Source organism: Anneissia japonica, unplaced genomic scaffold (assembly GCF_011630105.1).
Source record: "Anneissia japonica isolate Jap-2015-1 unplaced genomic scaffold, ASM1163010v1 scaffold287743_len2803612_cov181, whole genome shotgun sequence".
NCBI classification, from domain to species: domain Eukaryota; kingdom Metazoa; phylum Echinodermata; class Crinoidea; order Comatulida; family Comatulidae; genus Anneissia; species Anneissia japonica.
In genome coordinates this window covers 2,587,360-2,593,359 of record NW_022733259.1, presented here as the reverse complement: position 1 = coordinate 2,593,359, position 6,000 = coordinate 2,587,360, and the positions used below count along the sequence as shown (strand labels likewise).

General features: G+C 32.4%; 1 long non-coding RNA gene across 3 annotated transcripts in view; it reads right to left on the bottom strand.

Moving 5' to 3' along the window:
- The window catches only part of LOC117116082, a 60,398-nt gene that overhangs the window by 41,596 nt on the left and 12,802 nt on the right, over positions 1–6,000 (bottom strand). The window lies entirely within an intron of this gene.

Below are 6,000 nucleotides of genomic sequence, written 5' to 3'. Positions count from 1 at the left end.
AACCCACAACTCCAGCCAGAATAATTCCCATAACTTCACCTCTGCCACTGGACTACATATTTTGAGAACACTACTTTGAAGATCAGTGATATATACATTCATAACTTATTTATTGTACTAATAATATTTTTGTAGTAATGTTTTAAAGATTGTTTAAAGTTTCTATTCTCTTTTATAATTTAGCTTTTTAGACCCATTCTGTAAGTGGCGGGTTTCTCGTTGTTGAATGTGATTGTAAATAAATAAATAAATAAATTCTCGAAAAGTTACAGCTTAATATAAATAAACAACATATAAATACACGATAGAAATTTATGAAGCACTGTACTTGAATGATCATGTAACAATTAAAATAAAGACCATTTTTCGACAAGTTCAAGAATTTTATTTATTTTGAATTTATTTGGTTCCACTTTAAAATTTATAAAAAATACAATAAAAGTTAAACAACTTTTTTTTTTAATAGTTAAAAATACTGGGTACTTGTAAATTACTTAAAAGGAATTCTTAAAATTAGTTAAAATGTGTCAAAAAAGACTAAAAACTGTAAAAAGGGATTAAAATTTGGTAAAATACTATTGTGGTAGCGGGATATATTTAAAGAATATATTTTTTTTAAAATAAAGGAAAACAGCAAAAGAAGAGTAGGAACTCAGGAACAGAATTTTGGAATTAGATTTAGTATTAACAATTTTTCTTAGGCGAGACTTTTTTTATTCCTTATTTTTGCATTCTTATTTTTTTAAAGATCATCAGAGAAGGGCGGAATAAAATAAAAATAAAATTTTGTTTTCTTATTTAGCAAATAGTTTTGCCAAAAACATCCAGACAGAGGAGATATGAAAAAAAAAATTATTGGTGAATGTAAAATAGAATGGTTAAATGCTACAAATTTATATAATTATGAAGAAATATACATATCTTATCTTAAGGGCATAATACAATTAAGAAAAACTTTTATTTTTTTCTGAAATTTTCATTTTTCCGTGGTGGCGGGTGCCTAATTTGCCAAAAATAAAATTTCATTTTCATTCAAAATAATCAGTATTTGCAGTCGCTGGGTTCGCTAAACAAGTTATAAAGAGGGTCTCGCCTTATCTCTCAAAAAGTTTTCAGTGGATCAAGGGTTCGATCCTTGAAGTACTGTAACTGAAATTCTCTTAACTCAATGATCCCAATACTGAAAGTCTGGTTTCATACCACCATTTTATGATAAAAATACTATCAATGATTTATGGATTTGTTGAAAAACAATATTTTTAATATGTCACAGTTGTGTGTAAATAATTACTTTAAAACATTTGCATTCACCCTGCAAGCCTAAAGGTCAGTCATAAATCTCTCGCAAAAGTTGGCTTGTTAAGAGATAGACATTGTTAGGCAGCAACACTGTTTGAGAATATTGCCCAATAACAATTTATCTTCATTATCCTTATCAGGGAAACGGGAATGTGTTAGTAATAAACTTGGACCAATTAGGGATGTTTACAGAGATTGTTGAAAACGAATCCAGGAAAAGAACAATTTTCAAATACCGTACCTACAGTAAGTTTGGAACAACCTGACATCAGATATTTAAAGCATTATAAATTCACTCGCGTAATAATCTAAGGCCGTGTTTCCGTAGCACTTACAATTTCTTCGATAATATCTCCCAATATTTAATCCCATTATGCAAAAATTATGGACAACAATGAAATGTGTTCAACATCAAAACATCCGTTTTGTTGACCTAGGCCTAGCAGGTAACCCCTTTTTTGTGCAAGATAGATAGGCCTTATTATTATTATTATTATTACTATTATTATTATTATTGTTATTATTATTATATTGTCCCATTTTTTTCTTGCTTTTCTATTTTGGTGCTTCGCTACTCGGCTATAGTCTTTGGTATAGGTAAGTGTATGACGAAGAAAAAAAAAAATGTTTCCTTTTTTTTTTGCCTATTTTGTGATTTATTGTTTAAAAGTTGTTGAAATAAGAATCTAATATGTGATTTTTTAACTTGTGACTACAGCAGACTGGGCATCCCATTCAACTGGACATCCCACTCAATCTAGACGTCTAGCTGCTAAGTGTTAGCTTCTTTGAACTAGGTACCCAGTAGCGGCATATTTAGCAGGTGTGGGGGGTGCACCCACCCAAAAATGCTCGTCCCCAGTTTCCTCCCTCCCCACTGCTTCACCTTTGTGCCCCATCAGCTCTTCTTCCTAATACGCCACTGAAGGTACCTAGACATTACATGTGCAATGACACTACCCCAGATAAATGCACACCGGCCCCTAACATGAATTACCAAGTCAAGTCAGCTGACTGTATGAATTATTTTTTGACACTTTTTCTCTCAATTCAAATTACTAGCTCAACTTAATGTATTAAACCCTAGACTTGCTCTTGGATATTCTGGTACGTTTAAGCACGATTTAAGCGACAACTCTGTAGGTACACTTCTGATTGCACAACATCATAAATATACAGTGACTCCCCCAATTAAACGCGATTCAGTGCGTGTCAGATACCATAAACATTAGTGTACGCAGGCTTCCTTTTCCCACATTGTCTTCATTAACGCAGTCAGTTGACAAGCCCCTGTGTTGTCAGCTTGTGGCAGCATAATGGACGTGATATAGACAACATGATATAGCAGCTTGCAGTTTCCTGTGTAACGCTACATTTATACTAGACACGATAATGACACAACGACGACATATCATCACATCATTTATAATCTTCAACACTGAGCGCGTTTTATCGTATCGTTGTCGTGTCGTTATCGTGTGTAGTGTAAATGTAGATCAATTCCACAAGAAAATTGGTCAGGAAACTTGTACACTACTTTTATAACACTAAATTGTCAAAAAAGAAAGAAATTTCCAGAAATAAAATGCAATAATCATCCTACAAGACAATAATGACACATTATTTAATATTAAAATAGTATTTTAACTAATAAAAATTTAACTGTCTTATTAAAGAGCAAAGCAAATCTTATAATTATATACAGTAATCACATAAAGGATGGAAGACCTATGAAACACGAAGTTGGCTTTCTGTGGTAGTGGAACGAGACCAGTGGTTGCAACAGCAGGAGACAGGAGAATTACAGTAAGCCCCCACCCTGTCAATCAGGCCAAGACTCCTGTCAGTCATAATCAAAATTATAATACAGTATAAGAATAGCTTAAATATGGTCTGAAATTGCTCCATGCACGAGAAAGCCTCGGCCCTCAACCCCAAAAGAAGCTTTCCCCCTAAACCCCCGTCTCAGGACATGCAGTAACTTTTACCCCTTCAAAAACATAAAATATATATTGTATTTTTTTTTTTTATAACAAGTCAACATATTTCTTATAGTGCAGTCCATACTAATGGTATTGTAGACAATCCTAAAGCACCGTTGAGATAATTGGTACACATCTAATTCCAAGTACGCAGCAATTATTGAAATATTTGACATCATGCCCTGAATCTAATAGACAATTTCTATCAATTAATAGCAATTAAATTTTTAATTTGGACATCAAATCTAATTTAATGACATCAAACATCAACTTGACATTTCAAACACATTAACTTAATCTAGTTTCGAGGTATTATTTGAAATGATGGTAAATGTGTTTGGTTTTGGAGTATGCTACTCAAGGGGCAGCAAGCAACCTGTCATTGATGTGAAGGGCGGATGTGTGTATAGCTGTTATGTCATGTCTTAATAACATACTTCTACTGAAACCAATGCTGGATACATTTCATAAATATTCAGAGCATTTGCTAGCAGAGGTATAACATGATGTGTAAAACGGTCATTTTATTGTCTAATTATAAAGATAAAAACATATTTGGTATTTATAAATATAAAAGGATCAAATAAGTTATCAATTATAATATAGACAAATAAAACATGTAACACTGGGTTAAAGACTCAACATTTTATTGCACTACAGGCTGTTTCATGAGGGGTACGTCAATCATCAGGTGCTAGGCTCTGAGTCAATGCTAGGCTCTGAGTCAATGCTAGGCTCTGAGTCAATTATAATATATAAATTATTAATAAATACATACATTTTTTGTTGATTTCCTATAACAAATATAAAATTCAATTTATGGTTCTATGCAAAGAATATCAGAATTTGAGTATTTGTGTCTGTTGATTTGTACTGTAAGGGATGTTTTTCTCTTTTTGGTTCACATTTTCAGTTGCTAATAACTTACACATAAGTACAGTCAAACCCCTATTAAGGGGAGACCTTTGGGACCAAAGAAATATCCCCTTAATAGGGATGACCCATTAGTATGAGTATACTACTATATACAAAGTAAGCAACACAATATTACCAGTATTTATAATAAAAAGTATGTTATTTTCATTATTATTAACAGTACATAATTATTAATATTATGCAAGCCTGCAAAAAATAGTAATTTCTACTTCATGAATTTTGAATTAGCAAAAAATTGTGGGAAATAATCATCATGTGTCATATTATTCAGTTCATGTTCCACAGCATCGAGTATATAAACCAATATGTAAATGAGACATTTTAGCCAACCGCATGGTAGAAATAGCAGGATAGTTATATTTACAATAAGGAGCAAGGATGAAGCAAATCTATGTGAAAAAACAAGACTATTACTACATTATATATTGACAACATTACATAGAAACTGACAAATATTTTTTTTGGAATGATTAGTGAGATACTTTAAAACATCTGTGTATATAGATTTGTTTGTAATTTATCTTTGTTAAACGTACAATTTATGTAAATACCTAATTATAATGTGCTGTTAATTTTGCTCCTAGCTTTCTGACTCCCAAGGGACAAATAAATTTGATTAAATATTTTTTGGAACATCTCTGGAATAATTATGATTTTTTTCATTTGGCTTCCAAGGTTTTCCCTCTAGGGGTTTGCTATAAGGAGTGTAATACATAAATATAAATATGTAATTTAATTTATACTCTTCTCTCAACAAGAATATAATACCTATAAGGTATATATTATAAGTGCGTATTTTGCATATAAAGCACTGTAGCATCACATACACAATATTTCCTACTTATTATTGTAAATACCTTTAGGAAAGACAAAGTTGAAGTACAGGTATCTTATTTTCCAGTTATTCAAATGTTGGATGCTGAAATAATGCTGATTGTTGCAGGCTTAGACTGTTTTTATTAAAGACATAGGCAGATTTTTGGGGGGCCTAACCAACCTGCCACACCTCCATGGGCTTCTTTTCGAGATTGCCTTCTTTTTAGGCTAATTTTGCAAACTAAAAATGAGGCTTCAATTCGACATGGGCTTCTTTTCGAGGTTTCACGGTAGTATAACATAGGAATACATATTTATTTTAAATACTTTATTTTATATATTATTGTATCAAATCATTATCTTCAGTATACAATAATCATTATTATATACCATCATTAAAATATTAAACATACACTATATTTATGTGTATTAACTACATAGCATAATATGTATATGAAAGTAATATTAATATTAATTATTACTTTTGTTTTTTATATTGTTATTCACAATAATATAGAAATGTATCTAATTTGAACTCTCAGCAGCCCTGCTTATATGCAGTCTATAGCTAATGATAGTACAAAGTGAATCAAAATGATGCAGTCACGCAACATGCACATATTACCCACCCCATGAGGTCTAGTGCAGTACTCGTACAAGATATTAAATAATGTACAGTAGGGAGGGCTGTCAGACTGGAGGGCTTAAACCTCTCCTCCCTGCCCGCTAACTATGGTTTACCCACCAGTGGCGGCGGCTAAGCTGTCTGACAGGGGGGCTGAGTGAGGTAAGGATAACTAAAGAACATAGGCCTGGGCGGGGGAAGGATTTTTGGGAGGGGATTTTTTCCCTCCAAAATGAGATTTAAAACAAAAATAGGAACCTCCGGATGGCCGCAAATGGCACTCTCAGACTTTGACAAACATTTGTTGGCTTGGTATAGGCCCACTTTTTGGTCAGACTACCC